This window comes from Neopsephotus bourkii, unplaced genomic scaffold (genome assembly GCF_033783945.1).
Source record: "Neopsephotus bourkii isolate Nb327-2 ecotype Australia unplaced genomic scaffold, CSIRO-AGI_Nbou_v1 NB_335, whole genome shotgun sequence".
Classification (NCBI taxonomy): Eukaryota; Metazoa; Chordata; class Aves; order Psittaciformes; family Psittacidae; genus Neopsephotus; species Neopsephotus bourkii.
The window spans coordinates 476,727-500,783 of record NW_026900841.1 but is presented as its reverse complement, the minus strand read 5'-3'; the positions used below and the strand labels follow the sequence as shown (position 1 = coordinate 500,783).

At 44.5% G+C, this 24,057-nt stretch overlaps 2 long non-coding RNA genes across 2 annotated transcripts in view; both read left to right on the top strand.

Annotated features, from left to right (window-relative positions):
• LOC133209409 (uncharacterized) overlaps nucleotides 1-24,057 on the top strand; it is a 360,513-nt gene that overhangs the window by 2,382 nt on the left and 334,074 nt on the right. The window lies entirely within an intron of this gene.
• LOC133209389 (uncharacterized) lies at nucleotides 7,996-15,479 on the top strand. Its single transcript, XR_009724667.1, has 3 exons — nucleotides 7,996-8,901; nucleotides 13,855-13,970; nucleotides 15,243-15,479. It is a non-coding gene; the product is annotated as an uncharacterized LOC133209389 (long non-coding RNA).

The following is a 24,057-nucleotide window of genomic DNA, read 5'->3' as shown; positions in this document are numbered from 1 at the left end:
ACTGTAAGGACAAACAAAGGGGAATGGCTTTAACCTGCCAGAACAGGGGAGATTGAGATGAGCTCTTAGGCAGAAGCTCTTCCTGTGAGGGTGCTGAGGCGCTGCCACAGGTTGCCCAGAGAAGCTGTGGCTGCCCCATCCCTGGCAGTGTTCAAGGCCAGGTTGGACACAGGGGCTTGGAGCACCCTGCTCTAGTGGAAGGTGTCCCTGCCCATGGCAGGGGTTGGAACTGGATGAGCTTTAAGGTCCCTTCCAACCAAAACCAGCCTGTGATTCTATGATTCATCCATTGAAATGCATCAAGTAGCTGGGCTGCTAGAGACACCTAAAATCAAAGTAGATCACTGGGCAATGCACACTGCAAATTTAACCCCAGAACATGACTGTGCAGATCCTCACAGTTCTACTTGAGGTAAGGACACTAGGCACACTTAGTATCTTGGAAAGCTATAATCTTTCCATATATCTTTTTCTGGTAGTCTGACCTTGAAGTTAGGATATGCTGAGTAGTATAAAAAGATGATAACAGGAGTTGGTTTTTCTAAGCTTCATCCTTATCACATATAATAGCGCAGAAGCAGAGCCTGGCTGTCAAACAGCTTGGTAAGCTATGGAGCAGATCAGTAAGATGCTTCTTCCCAAGCTGCTTACGTGTCTCTGACAGTCACATCATGTTTTCCATGTTCAAAAGCTGATACCTTTCGCACAGAGATTCATGTAGTGCTTTTTCCCTAGTGTGCAGTCTCCTTCTTGGTATAGAAGGGAATAATAAGAGCTAATATCAGGTTTTCTTTCTGTGCAGAGGGAGAGCATACACCTGACTGTGCATCTGCAGATGGTTTCTGCAGTTAGCAGTAAAAAATAGGGGTTTCTACCGTTTCAGGTATGGCTTAGGCGGTGAACAGTACAGTGTGTCTGATAACATGAAATGCATGTAATCCCATCACTAGCTTTGGTCAGGAAAAGAAAATCATAAACAAAACTTCAGTGAACACCCTGACTTCATCCTAATTCTTGCTCTTGGTACAAAGTTTGTTTCTCTAAATAAAGGTCTCTCTTGCAAATAATAAGGGGACGCTGAGAATTTCAGTTACATCTGAGTGATGAAGTGTTAGAACTCCTTCCCAAAGCAAGTCTTTAGCTGATCAGATAAACATTGCACAAACATTTCTGCTGGGGCTGCAAAATCTTTTCTCTCCAGTGTGCCTCAGCCTAGGAGAATGAATAAGGACAGCAGATGATGCTGAAGAGATGTGTCTGCTGCATTTCCTGATTGCAGTAGACAAAACACACATAAAGATTCCCCCCTTTCTTCTCTTAAAATTAATGCTGATCTGACACAACGCCTTCTCTTTCCTTCCCCCAAAATCTGGTATGGTCCCTTGAAATATAACTTAAAGTCTGGGTAGTCTACAGAAGTAGGATCTTTATAGCTCTCCAGCCTCTATAATCTACCAGCAACTGTGTGTGTAATCACAGGGAATCAAAGCTTCCTCTGAGAGGAAATTTAGGCTAAAACGAAGAAAGAAATAACAACAAAAAATTTGTTATATTTAGGGAAAAAAAGGAGGTAAATAAAAATACTGTTCTCTTGCAAAATCATTACTATCACAAGTGAGGGCCCAAGAGCTCATTGCCTGCCCTAAAATCATATTCAAAGCTGCATATCCAGCAGAGATCTTGACCAAAATTTTCCCCAGAAGCTGGCACATTGCTGTAAGAGGGCATCACAGTGTGGGCATGGTGTACCTTCTCACTGCAGAAATGTGATGCATCATAAATTATGCTCAGTATTTTAAGGGCATTAATTGATTTACTCTCTGCAGAAAACACTTCAGACAAGCTGAGTTTAGGTAGAATCATAGGATTGTTTAGCTTGGAAAAGACCTTAACCCAGCACTGCCAAGCCCACCATTAAACCATGTCCCTGAGTGATACATCTTGACATCTTTTAAATACCTCCAGGGATGGTGATTCCACCATTGCCCTGGGCAGCCTGTTTCCAGCCCTTTCAGTGAAGAAATCTTGCCTAATACCCAATCGAAACCCCCAGTCTCTCCAGATCCCTCTGCAGAGCCTTCCTACCCTCCAGCAGATCAACATTCCCACCCAACTTGGTGTCATCTTCAAACTTGCTGAAGGTGCACTCAGTCCCCTTGTCCAGATAACTGGTAGAGATATTAAACAGTGTGGTTGTGACCAACTAGATTTAACTCCATTCACCACCATCTTTTGGGCTTACAAATCCAGCCACCTTTTTACTCAGTGACCAGTACACCCATCCAAGTGTACCAGTCATCTAACAGGAACAGAGCTACTGCAGATAGAAGTGTTGTTTATCCACTGCAAGTAAGAGAGTTGTTTATAAGTGAGTGTGGTCTTGAGGGGCCCATCCTTATTCCTGTCACGTCTGCAAAGCTGCCTGGGAAACATCAGCAAACTGTGTGCACAGCAGATCTCTGTGAACACATGAAGCCAACTTTGTCGCTCCCAAACACTGGTTTCTGCCCTGGGAAAACACAGGCAGTCACCTGCAATTCAGGAATGCCTCCAGTTCTCCCTTCTTCTTGATGGATTCCCCGCTATTGCAACACTCTGACTTTGTTCGTGCTGAAACTACCTCTCAAAAAGATTAGGCTCTGGCATGAAGCTGTGCATGCTGAGGCTTAAGCCAAACTGAGAGCTCAGGATGCTGTTTTCTAAACTAAAAGCTAAGGTGATGTAGCTTTTATTTTGGCACAAAGAAGAACTGCTGTGTGTGCTTGCTGGAGGGGTAAAAGCAGGGTTTATAAACAACGTGCACCTGAGGTTCAGAGGTTTGGCTCCTATTCCACATTTAAGCAGCAGCAAATCTTTTGGAAGACCATGTTGTACCTCAGAAGCTGGGAGAAAGAATTGGAGAAACAAAAGCTTGTAGCAGAGCACTGATGCCTTGTAAATCAACATGGATGGAGACTATTAGTGATGGAACTGTTTGCATTTGGTGCCTCAGCAAGTAGAAAGGAACATGCTACGTAAAAAGCATGAAGCTAATGAGACGAGTAATTCACTTTCTCAAGCAAAGCAGGCCTGTGCAGCAGTTTGTTTTCTCTCTTCTCTTTCCATACACAGCCAGTCCCCATGAGTTTTTATTGTGGATGGACTTAGAGCTGGCCAAAGCATTTACAAATTCTTGTCCTGCAAAGTGCCAGGACTTCTGCATGCCTGCATGTTTTCAACTTCCAATTCTGTTTGCAAAACACATCCATCCTATGGCAGCTGGTGATTTTAGTTGCATAGTAGATTCTGACTGCTCTCGTGAGTAAAAGGCTGCTTGCTTGAGACAGGCTGTGGGATAGGACCTTGGTACTGTAAGCATCTTGAAACACGGACTTTCTCCTTGGGCTTTCAGTAATGCCCCAGGACTGACACTCATAAACAAAATGGTATCTGGGATTGACATTGTTCTCTAGATTAGGGTCCCACATCTGCAAATATTTGCACAGATGTTTATCCCTAAGCACATGGCTGGGCCCATCAGTTGCAAGCTGCTTAATTTGAAACAGCAGGGAGCTGTGCTGGGTTTGGTGGTAGTCCTGCTTTAAACAGCACCAGAGCATACAAAAGGCAGAGGGAGAGGAGTGGTCAGATGAATACATTTCTCTCAGCCTCACTGGCTAACCATCATGGCAGGAGAGAGAGCTTCTAGTCTGCATCCAAAGTGTTAGCAGAATCATAGAGCCATAGACTGGTTTGTGTTGGAAGTGACCTTAAAGCTCATCCAGTTCCAGCCCCTGCCACGGGCAGGGACACCTTCCACTAGAGCAGGTTGCTCCAAGCCCCTGTGTCCAACCTGGCCTTGAACACTGCCAGGGATGGGGCAGCCACAGCTTCTCTGGGCACCCTGAGCCAGCGCCTCAGCACCCTCACAGGGAAGAGCTTCTGCCTAAGAGCTCATCTGTATCTCCCCTCTGTCAGAAGGTGATATACAGCCTAAACTGTGGGGTGCTCAGGCTTCGTCCTAGAGCATCTTGGACAGACCTGAATAGGTGTATTTTGCAAAACCTGTCTGTTTGTAAGCCTGCTGGCAACAGCCCTGCCTCTGTGTGCAGTATGTTAAAAAGTGTGTCCTTTTCAGACGGTGCTGCCTGGATACCACCACGTTGGCTTATTCTCTCAGATTAGGATAACTTCATCAAGTGCATGACAGCTGATGGGCCCAGACGCAGAACTGATTTTCAGCAGCTTAATAAATTACCACTCATCAGGTGAGGTGCAGATACTGTAAGGGTGTGCTCAGAGCCTCCCCACCTGGGATGGAGAGAAACTGGGTGAAAATCTTCAGGAATGGGACTGTGTTGCTTCTCTACTTGACAGTAAATTGCTGTGGCTCAGTAGGCAAGAGTGGTGACTTGTTACACTGGTATACACAGCCACAAGTCTCATCCCGAAGTCATCATTTACAATAGTATACATGAAGGGTGTTTGGTTTTTACATTTCCTTTCACTTCCAGATAGGTGAAAGATGATGCTCATGAGAGATTTCTGCTGAAGTGTGTGATGTAGCCTGTAGCCAAGTTACTGGGACCTTCTGACCTCTACTTTCTTTTGGCCAAGATTTTACTCACTGGCCTCGCTTCAGTGGTGCAATGATACTCCTACTTGGCCCACAGGTTCTCATGACAAAGAACAATGTTTATAATAACTTATTAAGGAATATTCATAGCAGGTATAAATAGTTGCTGCATGTCTTTTCTGTCTATATTGTGTAAATCATTTATTTCTGTTAAATATACCTGGGTATCTCAGATACCTATTTACTTTTAACAGCAGTAAGAGAAAAGGGGGATGATGCAAACTTCTCCAAAAACCAGAAAGTCATTTCTGCTATATTCTGCTATTCGTTTTCAGCAGGCTGTACAATGCAAAGGAGACAGACAGGTTCAGGAACACGTACTGCTTGTAAATAAAACTGCTTGCCTCTGAATCTCAGATGAGAGTGCCTGTTGGAAATGTGCAATTGCAGTTTGTGAAACAGGAAACAGATGTATTCTGTATTGTAACTCTCTGTGGTTGGGAGTTGGGAAGGTAGGAAGAGTATGATGGCTACAGTCAAAGATACACTGCAAAGTAAAGGACTGTTAACTCGGAGAATAAGAAGTAACACTTACCACTTACTGCCATGCTTCTCTGTGGGCTTCAGGGTGCTTTGCAGATAGTAACTAATTAGCTATTGTCCCCTCTGCTTCTGATTTGTGATAGGGACATGAAGACCATGATTCAGTGGTATGGTAAAACCAGCTCTTGGGTTCCTAGCATTAGATCAAACCATGATAGCAGCATGATGCAAAACAAGACAATCCCATGTAAAGTCACTTTTCTACCTCAAAAATGTTCTAAAAAGTGCAACTGGATGAACCCTGCACTGGCAAATGTTATGCTAAGTTAGGAAGTGTCTGATTTTTGACAGCTAGGACAAAGCTAACATAAAAGCATGAAGCCAGGTGAAATTCCATTTCATATACTCTGTATTAGCCGATGGAAATGTGATTGTGTGAGCTGCTGTGATGAAGGCTACATCCATGTTGCAAGTACATAGATCTGGTTCCAGTTACTGTGGAACCAAGTCTGCAGGACCTGGACCTGGAGAACAGAGGTGGCAACTTGCAGTCCCAGCTCCATGCAGCTGGGCTCATAAAAGCAGGTTTTGGCCACCCAACGACAGCTACTGAGCTGCTTTTGCTTCAAATGTGTGTAAGCTAATGAAGCAAGTTCATGCTCATGTCTGCCTTGCTGAGCTTTTGTTCCAGACACATCAGCCATTGCCTGGGCATGTGCTGCTTCTCTGCTGATGGGGCACATTAGGAGATGACCCACAAAATGCTTCCTGCTAGGAGTTTGTCTCCAGTGGCATCTTTATCTAACATGCATTGATGTGTCTATCACCAGAATACCCAGTGTTTAAACTGCTGGCTCTACAGTACCCCTGTAAGATAGCGGTGAGCTATTGTCCCTGTTGACCAATGGGGCAGTGAGGCACCAAGGCAGAAAGCACTGATCCTGAAGGGCTGAATTGTTCCTACTCAAGGCCAGGTTGGACTGGGCTTGGAGCAACCTGATTTATTGGAATGTGTCCCTGCCTATGGTAGGGGTTGGAACTGGATGAGCTTTCAGGTCCCTTCCAACACAAATCAGTCTGGGATTCTATGATTCTACCCTTGGTGCCTATGATGAGACTCACTGTTCTATTGGCAAAGGAAAGAAGAAAGTAGATAGGAGAGATATGTTTGGATGTAGACTGCTGGACTGCAGCTTCCTTGGAGTTCAGAGCTCAGCAGGAGCTCTGAGAGCTGGCTGTTCTCCCAAGACACTGCCTCTCACAGCTCCTGCTGAGCACAGAGCTTAGCAGGCGATCCAAGAGTCTGAGGTTTTCTTCAGATTCCATTGCTGAGCTGTGCCTTGCAGCTGCAAGAGACAGGGGCACCTAAATCCACCCCGGTTTTGAACATGCTGGTATACCCATCTCATTAGCAACATAAGCAGCTGGGAAAGTGGTATGCCATCCTGTATCTCTCTATCATGCACACAACTGTCTGCTTCTCGCAGCATGGCCACTGGTTATGCTCTCAGCATCTGAGCTCCATGGGAAAGCAGGGATACAAATGGATCCGAAACTCATTTCAGGCTAAATTTCTGAGAGATTAATGCCTTTCTTTTCCCAGCAGCTCCAGTGGACTTTGTTTAAATTCCCTGATTTGTTTCTGCTGTTGGACTCAAATTTATGAGCCTGCTCTGAAAAGCAAAGTCATGTTCCCAACTGAAAAGCAAAGACATGTTCCCAAAGCCTGGGGACCGGCATGTGTGAGATGATGGGAAAAGTAAACAGCAGTCCACGGGGAAGAGATTTTACCTGGGCTTTGATTTCTTTCCTGCATCCAACAAGAAAGGAGGTAAGAACTTGACCTAACTTTGGCTTCTTCATTGGCAAGATCAGACAGCCTGTTGGGAAAGCAAGGTCAAGCGGAGGCAAGTGTACAGAGTTGGGAAGCATCAGTGCGACGCCGGGAGCAGAGGGAAGGAAATTGGCACATCGAGTTGTTTTCTTCCGTTGTGCCAAGCAAGAGCAACTGGGAAGAATAGGTTGTTGCAATGTAGGCAAGCGGAAACAGATGGAACTCTGATCCCCCATGGCCAGGCAGCACTGCAGTCAGCTTGAGAAGGGGATGTGATAGAAGCCATGGGATGCCCAAGGATCAGATCAGGGCAGCTGAGGTCACCAGGGTGGATTTCAGAGTGAGAGCTGGCTAGTGTCGAAACACTCTGTGGTATTGCAATGGGAATATGAAATAAAGCCATCCTTACAGCATTTGTTGGGCTGTTGCTAGGCAAACGTTTCAAAAACAATCGTATTTTCCAAACTGATTCCTTCTTGTCTTTTTTTTTTTTCCTCTATTTTTCTCTCCTTTCCTGAGGCCCCTAATAAACTGTGCGGGCAGACCATGATTTTTATTACATTAACTCTTCTTTGCTGTTATTGTGACTTCTCGAATCACACATGAGTTGGTTTACAAAACATCCATCCAGGTATTTGGTGCATTGCAATTCAAGTTCCTTTGGCTGCATTGGTTCCTAAGGCACAGGAATTGTTTCTTCTCCCTAAGAACTGGCTGAAGGAGGTGAGTTTTCACAGTTTATAGCTGGTACAACTTTTCTTCTCTGTGGAGATTGGAAACCCTTATTTTTTAGACATTAAGTGCAATCTGCTAGAATGTGTTAAAGCATATCAAGTGCTTTAAATTAAGTGCACCAGAACAAAGCTATTTACTTCCTAAGATTACTTTGTAAGTGAATCTAAGCTACTTGTCAAATATCATGATTACAGCCATGAAATGATCCGCCTTTTTTTCTTTTGTGAGTGGTGGATGGAAATAAACCTGGATTCACCCTTCCAAATGTTTCCCCTTGTGCCATGACATCCCACTGCCTACACTGATTTGCTGTTTGCCATACTGTTATGGGTGATCTCTCTTGTGTCCTCCAGGGCAGCTTGCTTTCCTCACTGCTATTTGGGGCCATGGCAATGAGATATGGTTGCATCAGTGTCCAGGACATGCAGATCAGTGGTGGGAGTGCAGCCCTAAGCATTGGCCACACTTTGCCAGCAGGAGAAGAAAGAGTCATGTATTGCTCAGAGCCTCAGCTGCTTGCTTTTGATCTTCTGGGCTGTCATTAAGACCTACATTCACTGCATTTAACTGTAGGCATCTACCTGGCATATCTCTCAGCTACTCTGAACCCCTTCTCTGGGATTACAGCCATGAAGCAGTCTCTGCAGCTGTAAGCCCTGCATGCTGACACATGGATGATGACATCCAGAGCCTCCTGGCATGTGACCAACTCCAGGCCTCACTGTCCAGTTTGTCCATCCCAGGAAAGATCAGAAGCACCTAAGCCTGGTTTCCAATGAGCTAGAGGTGAGATCATCCCTGGCACAAACGCCAGAGCAGAGATCTCCTGCCTTTCTCGAAGCCATGGCGTCCCAGCCCTACTCTGGCCCACTAAAGGCTGCTCTTTCAATCTTCCCTCTCCTGAATGTATTCCATCCTGAGTGGAAGGCTGAAGGTAGGAGGTCACCCCTCCATGTTCCCTCCAGGGCAGACAGCTGAAGATAGGAGGTCCATGTCACCCCAGCTCCTAAGCTGCTTGGCTCAACAATGACTGGCAAGAGACACAGGCGGCTGGTTTTCAAGGCAAAGGACTAACATCACTTCCTGAGCTTCATGACATAATGCTGATCCTCACTGCTGGAGCAGCTTTGAGGGTGGTCATGCTGCTTGGCCACAAAATCAGCAGCCAATTTCTTGGCATTGACTAGTGCTGTTGGCTTCATTTGGTTAGTATCAGCAAAGGATTTCTGCTCAGGTTTATATCTGTCACTCATTATTCCTACTCAGTGTCTAGTATCTTGTATTCTCTCCCATCATCCGAAGTTGACAATTAGGTTATCCCCAAAGAGTACATAGGATACATTTGAAAGCACATAACTTCACTCTACTTGCAGAGCACCAATTGTTTCCTGTGTGCAAATGCTTGCTTTTAGCTCCCTGGTTTTCCCACAGCACTTTGTATGCATTCTATCTCCTCAAGTGCCACAAAGGAATCTGCATTGTCACACACAAAAAAGTGGTCTTGAATGAATTAGTCTTTGCATCTCAGCTGAAAAATAATAATTTGAACCATTCCCCTGAAGCAGTGAAATAATATGTGTAAAGTGCCTGAGAAGAGCCCAGCTTGGAGGCTTCTACTGGAAAAAGAAAGTTCAGATACACAAAAAGCCTGGCACAAAGGAGAATGTCATGAGATCAGCCCATAGAATATACTGAGGAAGACAGAAAACGAGTCTAAGTAATTTTGGTAGAAGTTTGCATTTATGAAGTTCTGGCTCATCAGATGTATCAAATTAGGCAAGTGTACAAGTGCTATGTTTATCATACCAGGCTCCTAATGAGCATCTTCTGTCTTCAGGAGCTCCATTTAAACAAACAAGAGGCAGAATGGCTGGGAGGTAATGAGGTGGTGAGAGGAATGTATGTTGAATTCAGCACTTCTCTGGCTAACTCTCAATGCATTAGTCCCACAAGAAATTCCCAAACATCTTGCTTGAAAGATAGCTCTCTTACACCATGTTGTCTAAATGGCCTGAACCACGTAATATCTACTGCCAACAGAGCCCAGACCCCAGCTCAGATCCTGCTTCCATGGAGAGTGTTGGATAAATCCAAGATTCCCGGGGGTGCAGGATTTGCTGATGATGTGAACCAGGCCAGTCTTTGCTTTCTTCCGTGCAGACTTGCTTCCTGCATTAAGCTCTTGTTCCTCAAGTGCTTCATCTAGTCTAATTGGGCTGCTAGACTGAAGTGCTCTGATATTCCAGTGAATATCCCAAACAGCATTTTCATCAGTTCCTTCTCACTGCATGCTCTGACTGTAACTGACAGCCATGAGCAGCAAAACCACCCCAGGAAAGAAAACTATAAACAAGTCAGAAGATCTCATATGCAGAGACGGACAATTTCTCCTTAAACTCAGCTTCTCCCCATGTCACCAAAGGAGTAAACTCACAGATGCAATCTTAAAACCTAGTTAATAGGTAAGCAGGCGTATAGCCTGGCTAAAGATGAGGTTTGCATACCAGAGCGCTGATACATGTCTTCAGTATCGATGACTGTATCTCTGCACTGTGGTTGCCTTGTCCCACATCCTACGTCTCTTACTAGGGTTATGAAAGGCTGAGATGTGGAATATTTTCCTGAACGAATACCCAGTGCCTAGTGGGGGCTTGTGAACGTTCTTGGAGCAGTGATATCACAGCTCTCAAAGGGTAAATTTACCTTTTCTTAAGGGTTTTCTAAATGTAACTATTTCAATGTGTCATATAATCATATGCATTTATCCCTTAATTATTCCTATTATACCTGCTGGAGTTCTTTTTTCCCCTTCAGGGTTGGAATCACCAGTAATTTCCACATAGTCTCACTGGTGATCCCTTTGCCAGAGATGTTCCATTTCTAATGCACACAGCAGTTACATACAAATCAATTATAACCATCTTCACTTACTGTTTTACAAATCTGTGTCTCAGATGATAACCTCCACCCCAATCCCCATTTTCAGATTGTATTTCTTCCACTGAATATCTGTATTTTGGATCACTCTCCATGCGGCCCATTCACCTTTCCTCCCCCCCATTCACTACCCTAAACTGAGTCTTGTTTCACTGTTCCCTCCTCATATTTCAGAGTGCTCAGTGCAACACGGATGTTGGGTGCATGTTTCAAAGTCATTTCAGATGTGAATGTACTCCTTCCTTTTTATTCTCAAGGAATTAATGAGGTTGTTAAATAAAACCAGACACCAACTTTAATCTTTTTACCTGTTCCCTCAGTATCTCTGCTTTTCAGTGTGGAACAGCTACTATTTCTTCTTGTTCTATGGCTCTTCCATCAGTTTGCCTTCTGGATGAAGGGCTTCGCATCTTCTCCACTCTATATGTCTCTTGAGACATCATACTAAATTTTTCTTTCTTTCCCTGCAACATCACCTTCAACTCGTTTGGGACTACTTGTCCATGTCTAAAGCAGGGTTGTGGTTTATTTGGTGCAATAAGCTCTCTTCCTGTGTACGTGTGAATACGCAAAGGAGACTAAAAATGAACATGTAGGCTTAGCACCCCTGCTGTTTCTTGTTCCTAGGACTTTTTGTATTCTGAACTATAATTTGCCGTCAAGGATACAGCTAATGCGGGTTTCTCTTTCCCACATAATCTTCTCTGTGTTTGTAGAGACAGCAGGAGACAGGGTTGTGACCTGTTGGGTTGTGTCGCTCATCCACAGAGAACAGAGAAGGTTAATCTTGGAAATGTTTTCCAGGACTTTGCTCGGACCACCTTCCAATGACTCAGGCTCAGGCTGTTCCCTTTGAGAGCTGATGCTACCATCTAGCAGACTTCACAGCCAGGATTCATCTTTAGCCTCTTGGCTGCTTCTTTGCTCATTCCATCCCTTTCATCCAGGTGCCATGTCCCATTTCCTCACCTTTCAATGTGACTGATGCCTTCAGCACCACTGGGACATGCTCCTTCTGGTTACAAGCTTCACAACTCCTCAGAAAATGCCTACATTTTAAAAAGCATTGTGCATCCAGCATCTTCCCTAAGGAATAGTGAAAGCTTTTGGGTGCTTAGCACATGTGAATTATGGTAAACATGGACTTTTAGCCCTAGTCTCTATTCTGAAAGTTTAGGCTGTAAATAGGACTGCAGAAATATTCACTAAAGGAGCTGTCAGTACACATACATCATCTGTTTATCATTTCTATATTGTACCAAGCTCAACCCAAAGGAAGCATCCTTCCTTTATCTCCTCTCTCTCCAACAGGTTTGAATACTCAACTGTTTCCACTGTGAGTTCATTTCTTCTGCAGGCAGCAAAGTTAGAGCAACTTTTGAGAAGAAATTTATTCTGCAGTTGTTACAGCTCAGGCACTTTTATATGTGGAGCAATACTGAACCAGCAATTTGGAGGTGGCATCTTGGCTTGACTCAGGAATGAAGTGGTGGACAACACTACTAGATTGTTTCACTGCCCCTATGAGACATTTCAGAGATCTGCTAACAAGAAGAGCTATAGTGTCTGTAGCCTGTGACCATACAAATACACATCCACATCATATCATGCAGTGGCTTCTGTTTAATGCAAATGGATACCACCTAATTCTCACAGTGTTTAAGAATGTAGCATAACTGTCTTTGAATGGAGTTCTTTGGGGTCAAAATCCTATTCCCATGAAAGCAAATGGGAATTTTTCCTCTGGCTTTCCTGGAATCCTGATCTGGCAAGCCATGAATGCAGATATGTCACATTTCTTTCTCTTTCTTCATTAACTTACTGTGATTTTTTTTCCTGGGAATCAGATTAGAGAATTCTCATTTGGCGAGATACATCTCTGAGGTACTCCAGTGAGACTGGAACATTTCCTGTGGCTATCATATCCACTTCAGTATGCTTCAAAGTGAGCGTCACAGCCTTTAACCATTGAAACAGGCTTTTCTTTCACAGCAGCAAAACAGCAAACCAGCCTGGATAAGATGAGAGGAAGACCATAAATATTACATAGGGTCTGAGGTATTTGCTGTAAATTCAACAGGAACTTTTCCTGCTTCTCACTGGGAGAGATTTCTTGGGAATAGAAAACTCTCTGGACTTTCTAATAACTTCTTAAGTGCTATTGGGATTTTTAACATTCCATATTACACAACAGGAAGCAGAAATGCTGCATACAGTTGCCTTTAATAGGAAACAGAGTCTATATAGCAGGGGAGGAATATTTTAAATGGTCTTTCCCTTTCTTCTGTATTTTTTAGTTAAAATGTGGTTTAGATAATTTTTCATTTACAGAACTCTCTACGCTGCTTTATACTGACAGCCACAAGGACAACTGGTTATACTCTACAGGCTAATTGGATCCTCATTCTCTCAAAGCTATGGGACTGGGCTGGGAAGCCCAGGAGAAGAGGCTGTCATACAAGTGCCCTCAGGCTTCAGCTCTGTGTTTGCAGATGTTCTTGCACAGATAGGACTGAGCTGAATCTAGATCCAGGCATTCTTTAATGTCAGCAGGACCTCCTAAACTTTAGGTTGAAGCAAGATGAGTTTCCTGTTGAGCCTCTCTTAGAATGGGGCAAGCTTCAAACTTCAAATTGGCAGTGTCTGGTTTTGTTCACCTGGAATATGAGTTTAGGATACAAAAGCCTGACTGGGAATTGCAAGCCCACATAAAGGGAATGGGATGCTGGTTAAATCTACAAGTCAGACTTCTGACTCCTCGCTTATGCTGAGCATCAGAAAAGGCAGGCAGCAAAGAAAGGCAGGTAGGGCCATTCCTGAAAAAAGAGTTTCCATACCCTCCCTAAAAATGCCAAATGCCTCCTTTTCTCATTTACACAAGTGAAAAAAAACCCACAGTCAGTACAACATATATAGCAAACAATAGTTAGCAACTCCTTAGTAACTCCTTCACAGAGAATTTACTCGCTAGGATCTTCATTCACTGAGGCATGGCTTAGCCACCTGTTACAGACAGCTTATGCCGTTTGAGGTTGTGCATGCAGTCAGGGTGTTTTGCTGAACAGGGTTTGCTAGTCATATAGCCAACACCTGACAGCAGGGAAGGATTCCCCCTGCTCCTCTCTCTAGAGAACTATCTTTGTGCTTATTGAGAAATACCTAGACCATTTGAGAGTCATAAATGTGTTTCCTGACTTTCAGCTGAGAGAAATTCCTTCCAACTGATGTTGCTTCTTTATACAAACCGCAGGGTACATGGGCTTGAATCGAACCCAGCCCTTTCACTTGAAGGTTGTTTGCGGCTGTTCCTTGGGTCTGAGCAAAGAACGGGGCTTGAACTTCTCCTTCCCCAAAAGCAAGTGGCTGGTGAGTAACACTTGTGAGTAAGCCTCATCTGATGTCTGTGCAAATGAACCTTTCCACCACCCTGTCTGTAACACGTACAGAGTGATCCAAAGAAAGTTGGGGTTTTCTGTGAAAGTGGGGCTGGAGCAAGCCTTGGCACCGGACTTCACCTCCAACTGCAGGGAAGCTCTGCCTGGAACCCTTGTTTCATTTTCAAATATACATGTGGGATAATGTTTACAGTAAATACAGGTCACCTCCATGTCTGGGAAAGAATTTCATCTGCATGCACTTCCATGCTTTCCAAGAGAGTTACATTTTATAGCATGTTTTTTATTTATAAGTGGTAGAAAGGGGCCTGTGTTGTAACAAATGAGTAATCAATGGATAGCACCCAGCAGCTTGCTGCTGGTTGTGTGTAATTTTCCCATCGGTAAAGTGCTCATAGAGCTCCACTGACCATTTATGAACTCTGTGCACCACTTAGAAATCAGACTGCTGAAAAGGTGAATATAAGAGGCCAGATATTAAAGGAAATTTCATGCCTGGGAGTTGCATTAGGTCCTGGGTGGTTTAGTTCCATACTGTTAGACGACAGTGAGAAAAGGGCTTCTGTGCCTTTCCAGCCTCTCCCAAAAAGAGCAGGACAGGCAGAGTTTTTGTCCTGGAAGTTTGCTTGCATGCTCATCCTCAGAGTCTGGTACTTTTTGCTCATGTTTGTAGTCATTTCCAGGCAAATCTGTTGTGAATAATAACTAGACTGAGACTGAGATCTGGATGTGAGCTCCTGAAGAAAGCTTTTTTCCCTCTCTGCCAGAGGCTTGCATGCTGAGTCCAGATTCAGACAAACCCTTACCAGGCCTCCCTGCAACAGGCTTGGAGGGACAGAGCTGTACCAGAGGGAAGACTGTTTACAGCTTAGATGTGATTATAAAACAACACTATGGTGGGAAGTAGCTCTGGCTGGAGCAGTTGCTGCTGGGGATGGGACCGCATAGCTCCCTCTGTGCTTTTTTTCCCTTTAAATTGGAAGCTGTCTCCTTGCTTGGAGATGCAGGAATCCTGTCTTCACCTTCTCCACCCTGCACCTGAGCTCCAGAGCAGAGGCCACCACAGCCGGGCAATGGGCTTTGCTGGATGACGAGAAGAAACATCAGCTCCAGCCCCAGCTGGGAGGGATGGGAAGGATTCTGCCCTCTTGTAATCTGCTTTTTTGCTGCTCTGGAGTGAGGCATGGGAGAGCAAGCTGATGACAGATCAGGCCTTTTACCTCACTTCAGCTCTTTCCTGCAGGCTCTGCGTAACCTCCGTTTCAGCATTTCTATGCCCTTGGGATCCAGGAGATGCAGATTTCCTTTGCAGTCCTGCTCCTGACCCGCAGTGTGACTGTAAGAAGTCATTTCGCAGCTGCCTGCCTTAGTTTCTCCATGCAGGATTCCTGTCTCTCACCACTCTCTAGGGGATGCTGAGCATGAGGTTTATCCAGGAACTAAGTTACCTGTAAAAGAGATCAAAGAAAGGTTCTGGTTAGTAGCTTCTGACCCCTCTCATTTCTGGGACTACAATCCATTTCTATTTCTGGTTTTGAGCATGTCTGAACAATTTTGGCAAGTTTGGTGTCAGGCGTTTCTGATCTGGGGCTGTCTGCAAGAAAAATAGAGAAGTCTGTGTGTATTTTTGCTTTCCAGGACTGAAAGCTGCTCTAAGTCCCAGAGAGCCTTTTCCTTCATTAATAACATTTTGTGGCTTCTATCATGAGGCATATTTTAAAAGGCTTGGTTTCCATAAGGTGAGTAATAAGGTGAAAATTGTCTCCTGTTACTATTTCTCAAGTCTAGCCCTCCTCCCAGTTAGTATCAGAACTGTCCCCCCTGCCCCTGAGCATTGAATTCAACTGCTTAGGCTTGTTAATAGCTCTTAGGTTTAGCTTCCTGCATAAAGCCATAACTGTAGCTCCTCAGTGGGTATAAATAGACACAAATACACAATGCAGTGATGCCAACTGACATTAACTGGGAAGAAAGCCCAAACGTGTATTCCTTCTCATCACCTCTGCTGTCTTCCGAATGCAGACATACACACATACCAGCATGCATCCTTGTACAGACCAAGACACTGGAAAGGGTTTTGGAACTTAACCTCTTGAAAATCCTACAGCTTTCCTTCTACTGTGTAAATGGATCCGTAGTTTAAATCTGGATATGAAAAAAAATGGCCATAACAAGAACTGTGTGCAGACTTTTGATGGCATTTTTCAAGAACACAAAGTCTGCAGATGAATGTGGTGACCCACCAGAAACACTGCAAGTTTAGCATTCCTTCTCCATAACTTTATGTATACAGTGTTTGGAGGAGGAGGCTTTTCCTGGAGCTTGGGGCTTGGGTGGTTTTTTTCAGAATAATAGTTCTAACCCAGCAAATCCTTTTAGAGTTAAAGGGGAAACCATCTCCTGCAAGTCTGTCTGGAGTGACTCAGCTTTGTGTTGGGCATCTACAGTGCAAAAATGGGGATACGAATGTGTTCCTCAGCCATTTCTCCAGGGATAGCTGCTTCCCACACAACCCTAACCACGGGTCCTTGCTCACAGCCAGCATCCCTCCACCCTGAATGAGGGCTACATTCAGCCCTCAGGGACGGGTGGAAGAAGCAGGATTCTATAGGAGCATGTGCTCACATGTTAGCGTGCATGGACGTACCCACTTCAGCACAGGCAGATCTGAAAAGTGAAGGACACATAGTCTGGGGTCAGCCATCACAGCATCAACGGGGCACACTGGCCCCATGTTCATGGGGCACCATCCTGAAGGCTCATTCCCCAGCTGGAGTTGCCAGCAACAAGAAGCCTATCTGTAGGCAGTGGACATTGCTTATCATACCTTATCTTTGCCTTCCCCCCCACACTTCCCCCAAACTCTGCTTTTGGCAGCTCTCTGAAGGTCATTTCAGCAGCTGGTCAGAAGTGTTTGGTCAAGGCTTTCCTTTTCTTCTCCCCCATGAAAATGGCTTTTAGACAAACTACTTCCCATGGAGAAATTTCCTTTTGCATGGACATTCCTGGAGGAGGGGGGAATGTCCAAAACACTGAATTGCCTATGGAGGATGTAAACATCTGATGATGCTTAGACAGAGGAAAATAACCCCAAACACATTCATTTTCACTGGACTGAAGTGCTTGAGCATGTTTTCTTACAGAAATAACGTGTGATTATCCTTAAGTGGTTTCTGTGACTGATAAGCCTTTTCTAAGGACTTGCTCTGCACTGGTTGCTCAAGGCATAAATTCCCAATGTTGCCTTTTTTTGAGCCTTACGTACCACTTGGAGAAAAGCATCCAAGGGGATCACCTGCATCAGGCTAGATTTATAGGAAGCAGGCAAGAAAGGAGGGGGAATATTTTCACATTCTTTTGAAACAGATTGGAAAATTTCCCTAGGAAAGAAAAGTGCTTATGCAGCTTTAGTTACTGTACATGTGCTTTGGATTGTGTGAAACCCTATCTGCTTTTTCTCAGCAGAGTCCTGATCCCCACATGAGAGAGGCAGACAGACAAGCAGACGGGCAGACCCAGCCACAGGGACTTGCTGCAGAGCCCCTTCAAGATCCTATAGGAAAGTGCTGAGAAATGCCCCCACCGCCTGCATTTGTTGGTTCAGAAGGGTGGGAGGAAGAGGAGGAGATCTTCCTCCTCAGGCTCAGACCCAAGGAACTTGTGAAAGCACAATGATCAGGGTGCAAAGTCTAGAAAAGATGATCATGGCTCCAAAGTGCCTCAAACTTGTAATCAGGGGATGAGTCTTAAGGGTTAGAGGCTCTGTTCCTTTACTCCATGTCTTGATGCTGCTCATGAGGCTGGATACTCCCTGCCCATGGCAGAGCATACTCAGGATGGCAAACCCAGGACAAAGCCTCTAACAGCATGCCCAGGAGGGCAGTGAAGAATGGATAAAACACTTTGCTTAGTCTCAAGTCTCCAGTACTCTATCCTACCTGTGGAAGGTCTCACCTCCTGTCCAGGGGCTAAATGCTCAGACAGCTTTGTTTGCTTTTCCTGGAAATGAGGAGATTCCCTCCTCTGCTGTGCACATGTGTGTCTTGAAAAAGAGCCTGGGGAAAGATGCTTGTGGGCATGTGTGTATGTATGTATGTATGTATGTGAGCAGCCACATTATCACTATAGATGCCAGCAAAATAACATCTTTTTGTTGCTCCTGGCAGGATCCAAGGGCAAAAGCACCTGTGAGAGGACAGAGAAGTCCCCTCGTGCTGTAATGGAAATGTGGTACTGGAGAAAGCAAGGAGCAGCTTCCAGGAGACAACTGGGCTAGCACAAGGACTTCTCCACTGCTCCTGCCCATGGAAATGTGTATTCCCAAAGAGGCTCGGCGTATATGTGAGGAGGAGGAGACAGCTTTCTGAGAGGGGGTAAGGCAGGGGAAGCATTGGGAATGCAAATACCACAAACCTAAATCTGCTAATAATTACAGCCCAGGAGTGCTGCTAGCAGTGCTGCTTTTCAGGCTGGACCCTCACCTTCAACAGATTCCATGGGCACCCCTGGACTCCTCTTGGCTGAAAACTGGGCAAGGTCTGGTAGAACAGCATTGTGGGGGCAGCTTCCAGTCTCCTGAATCAGCATTTTGAAAGCTAGACATGCTGAGTTACCCGCCTCACTTCCTTCCCCCAAGACATGTGTAGCTATATACAGATAGAAAATACACATCTAGCTATTTGTTAGGACACACACTCCCTTCTCCATGAAATGTCAGCCAAAACGTAATTCAAAGATTGCTCAGCCTGGTTCTAGTGCTATTAGGCTTCAGAAACTACACCCCCCTCCAGGAATGGGTAAGAGCTGACACAAAGCAGCAATAACAAAAAATTTCCCAGCTGTTGTGTCTGGCCTTTTGAAAACAGGAATTCCTTGTTACAGAGCCTGAAATCTTACTCTTTCCATTTGCCATTGCCTGAGGGCGCTAGCACTAAAAGGATGTATGAGGAAGGATTTATTGTCAGTAAGGTGCTTCGAGCAGCAACATCATTTTTTTTAAGACCTGCGTATAGACAGACATTAAGGGGCATGGGGGGTGGCCTTTGCTTAGGTCTGTTTTTCTTCCCAGGACTGTCTGCACGTCGAGCCACTTGCAAGAAACACGTTTCGCTCCAAAGTCTAATAGCCCTATACCACCAGCAGAGATGGCTCATAGCTCTTCATGGTTTAGTCAAGTTGGCTGCAGTCAGGGCCAAAGAAACATGAAGCAGAACAGGATCCTCTAAGGAGTATCCCTTGGGATAACAAGGTACGAAGTTCCTCTTGGCCTGTTTCACCTGAGTTTTCTCTGAGGATATCAATTTTCAAAGGAACAAACTGTAGGAATAGCCTGTGATTCCCTTAGCTTCTATCAGAGTATATGTAGATTATTCCCAGAAATTCAGGACTACGATGGGAAGCAGGTTTCAGCAAGACCCGGATTAAGAGCAGAAGCTGTTGTCTTTTAACTTCCTGGTGCACAGGACCCAAGGCAGGTAGTATACCCCTGATAGCATCCCAGGCCAGGGCTACAGGATCTGGCTGGCAGGTATGAAGGAGCTTTAAAATGCTCCACTGAGCTCCAGTGTGCCTTCCATAGGTCTTTGGTCGGTGACTTGATGAAATGGAGCTTCAAGTAAAACACTCAGTAGCCCAAGGTGCTATTGCAGGAGTTCGTTACTTGGTATATCTCACCTCAAGCACACAGAAGCCTACAGCTTTTGAAACAGCACGTTTCCTCCAGTTTGTAACATGCCGCTATTCCCAGGGCAGTCAAAACCTATAGTTTTTTTGACCTGGACATTTTCCTTTCATGGCTTGTGACATTGTCTCTAGCTCAGGTGGTTGGAAATGTGTTTTCAGTTCATGAAGAAGGCTGCAGTGATTTAGGCTAAACTTTGTGCTTCCTCTGACAAGAGCAAAAGCAAATCTTTGGGAGCTCAGAGCTTTCCTCCTTTCAGCCTTCCCCCCGTCAATCTACATCTTCCCTCCATCTGATGATACAAACATGCAGTTATTGCAGTGCAGACTCCTATTGTTCACAAAGTCCTTTAACGGTAGAAACCAAACTTTGTACTTGGAGTGCTTAGTTGGGTACTAGTACAAGCCCTGATTTATAGCCATACTCTACTTTTTATTAATGCTGTGTGCATAATCATGCCACTAAAATCAGATCCTTTCAGTCAGAACTCCACATAGGGCTGAACATTGGGGACTGGGCATTGTGATAAGATTTTCACTGATCAGAATGTCAAACAGTTGGAAATTACACTGAGGTTTCTTCTACAAAGTGCTACTTTTAAAGGTTTGGGTTTTTTCAATATATATAATACACGAAGAAAAAACTGGTTCAAAACACTTAGACTTGGTGAGCATGTAGTGTAAGTAAGTGTAAAAAATAGCCTAGATGAAAATTTGATAATGAGAACTCATGATTTGTCTCATGACTAACACAATTACTTGGAGTTTGTTTTGTAACAAATGCTGCAAATGTAAAATCCTGGAAGAGAGATTTGAAAAGTTCCTGGTGCTTGCTTTGGCTCTAAGAAACCTGTTGGTTTGAGGTGAAGAGCATCTGCAGCTCCTGTTAATTTCAGGAGGAGGACACTACCTCCAGGATTTGAACAACATGTGGTGGAAACAGTTAAAAGAGAATCATCACGTAAGTCAGACTGAGAAAATGATCTCATATTTATTTATGTCCCTAGCCAAATTGGTACTCATTTCCTCTGTGAAAGGTAATAAATTGCCTCAGCTAGAGTCTTCCACATCAAACTTCTAAGCAACATGATGCCTACAATCCCTGTGGCATTACTTATAGTCCGAAGAGCTCATGCATGGCTTCTAAAGCTGAATGAACAGGAAGGGCTCCTGTGCACCACCTTTTCAGTGCCACCTTTCCCAAGGGCTTATGGAGGCTCAGACCACCAGTCTATTCCTTCTTACTTGTCTCAGCAGACTGTGTTTGTCTATTCCATGTTTCTCAAATTATCAGAGCCTGCCAACTATTTCACTGGCCAGGCCTTCAGCTTTGCTCTTACAGTAGGGAAGCTGAAGACCTGGGGTCATTGTTACATCAGTGAAGTTAATCTGTAAGTGAAATATAAAGAGCATAAATACATAAAGCATAAAGACTATAAATAACAGTACAAATTTAATCACTTAGCACAAACTATTAGCAAGTCCATTGAATTAATAGAGTGCCTTTAACCAAGGCTTAAAACCACCTCCATCACTTCTCGTTTTGTTTCTGACCATTAGTGATTCTACTTATACTACATGTACAGTGTTCAGTCCTCATTTCTTGTTTAGCCATCCAGCAATTCAGCATGGAGCTGAGAAAAAAGATTCACCAGTATATCGAATTCTAAGAGTAGTAGGTTTGTACTTCTAAGTTGATCAGTATTTCCAGTAACTGGTAGGGCTGTGTAAGTGGTAATATTATAATTATAGTTACATTCCATGATGTTTTATTTAAACAGACTTTTTGCTTTTCCAGTCTAAGTAACATTACTGTGTTATTTTTATTATGTAGTCCTGTGGTTTCTAAACTAAGGCTTGCAAAACCCTGCGAGCTGACTGTCCCAGAGCTGATCCATGGGTTGCACTTGCTTGCAAACTCAAAAAGAGCCCCCTGCTAGCTGAGATGAAGCTTTGTGTCCCACTGCCAAAGGGCTTGACATGTTAGATGGGTACCCTGGTAGGTGATGATTCCTGTTGCAGCTTAGTAGTTCCATACACATAAAAATTGAAACAGATTTGGGAACCTCTTGCCTACTACATTCTTGTTCTCAAAGGGACGTGTTTTTTTCAGTATTTTACAAAGAATTAACCCTAAAGCATGGCCCTGGAGAAAGAAGGGTTTAATTGGTTCAGAAAGAGCAAAAAGCTGCTCCCATAACTATCAAAGGAGAGTTTGACATTGTTTTATGAAGTTGGAAGAGTTTTAGAGCATTCCATGATGGCTGCTTTGGGTTATAAGAGTTATGATTATGGTTTCTATTGCTGTTCTTTGAGTCACAGCTTGCTTCAGATGCAAATTCAAAAAGTCATGGGTTTGGTGTATAAAATAGAGACAGGCTGGGGAGATGGGATAGGATGCCAACTGCAGGTGCAGTTTCAGCCTGTGGGCTGGAAGGGATGTGTTATACATTTCATTTCCCCCACTGTGGAGCTAATCTGGAATTCTGAAAAGATGTTTCTGCTATAAAATAACTTGTACTTACTACAGAAAGACCTATTCACGGTAGTGTCAATGATGGTTATGGTGGTTGCAACCCACCTGAAAGCACAGAGACAGACATCCTTCCCTCTGGAGCTGCAGGTGTGGCAGAAGACCATTTCTGGGAGAGGATATGGTAACAATAGTAATTTCTTATAAGCAAGGAGATGTCACAGAGTGCTTTTAGAAGCAGAGTCTCCATGCATATCTCCAGGAAGTTATGGCACCCATATGTATAATCTACTTTTGTACACCTTTTAAGGAGGTGTTCACACCTGTGTTTCACAGGAATCACAGAATCCCAAGGGTTGGAAGGGACCTCAAAAGATCATCTAGTCCAACCCCCCTGCAAGAGTACATCACACAGGAACTTGTCCAGGCGGACCTTGAATATCTCCAACATAGGAGACTCCACAACCCCCCTGGGCAACCTGTTCCAGTGCTCTGTCACTCTCACAGTAAAGAAGTTCTTCCTGATGTTCACATGGAACCTCCTATGCTCCAGTTTACACCCATTGCCCCTTGTCCTATCACTGGACATCACTGAAAAAAACCTAGCTCCATCATCCTGACACTCACCCTTTACATATTTGTAAACATTGATGAGGTCACCCCTCAGTCTCCTCTTCTCCAAGCTAAAGAGACCCAGCTCCCTCAGCCTCTCCTCATAAGGGAGGTGTTCCACTCCCTTAATCATCTTTGTGGCTCTGCGCTGGACTCTTTCAAGCAGTTCCCTGTCCTTCTTGAACTGAGGGGCCCAGAACTGGATGCAATATTCCAGATGCGGCCTAACCAAGGCAGAATAGAGGGGGAGGAGAACCTCTCTTGACCTACTAACCACACCCTTTCTAATGCACCCCAGGATGCCATTTGCCTTCTTGGCCACAAGGGCACATTGCTGGCTCATGTTCATCCTCCTATCCACCAGAACCCCCAGGTCCCTTTCCCCTTTGCTACTTTCCAGCAGGTCAGTCCCCAACCTGTACTGGTACATGGGGTTGTTCTTCCCCAGATGCAAGACTCTACACTTGCCCTTGTTGAATTTCATCAAGTTTCTCCCCACCCAACTCTCCAGCCTGTCCAGGTCTCGCTGAATGGCAGCACAGCCTTCTGGTGTGTCAGCCACTCCTCCCAGTTTAGTATCATTGGCAAACTTGCTGAGGGTACACTCGGTTCCCTCATCCAGGTCGTTGGTGAGAATATTAAGCAGCACTGGTTCCAGCACTGACCCCTGAGGGACTCCACTAGTCACAGACCTCCAGCTAGATTCTGCCCCACTGACCACAACTCTCAACCTTCTTCCTTTCAACCAGCTCTTGATCCACCTCACTACCTGATCATCAAGCCCACACTTCTTTAGCTTATCTATGAGGATGCTGTGGGAGACGGTATCAAATGACTTACTGAAATCAAGAAAAAAATATAATAATTTAGGTAACACTTTCCAACAGGGTGAGAGTTCAAAGGAAGTTTTAATAAACCACCCGAGCAGGAACTGGCTTACATGGAAAGATGGCACTATAAAATTTGTAAGGCTATCTCACAACCTTTACAAGTTACAGTTGTTTGTGTGTGAAGTGAATACTTACATGGAAATAAAAGACATACTTGCAATTTAAGGAGTCCAGGGGAAAGTTCGTTTTCATTAAACAATTCATGAAACAAAGGACAGCAATGAAAAACAGGAATTCTCCCAAAATCATCAGCTCTATTAAAACCTGCTTTTTCTGGTGCACCAGGGCAAGGAAAGTGCTAACCCCATGGCAGAGGTGTGAGGTGAGGCCGCATCAGTGCATGTATTCTTCCAACCACACCTGGTTTGAAGGCCTGGCCTGGGGCTGGTGGTCCCTGCTAGCCT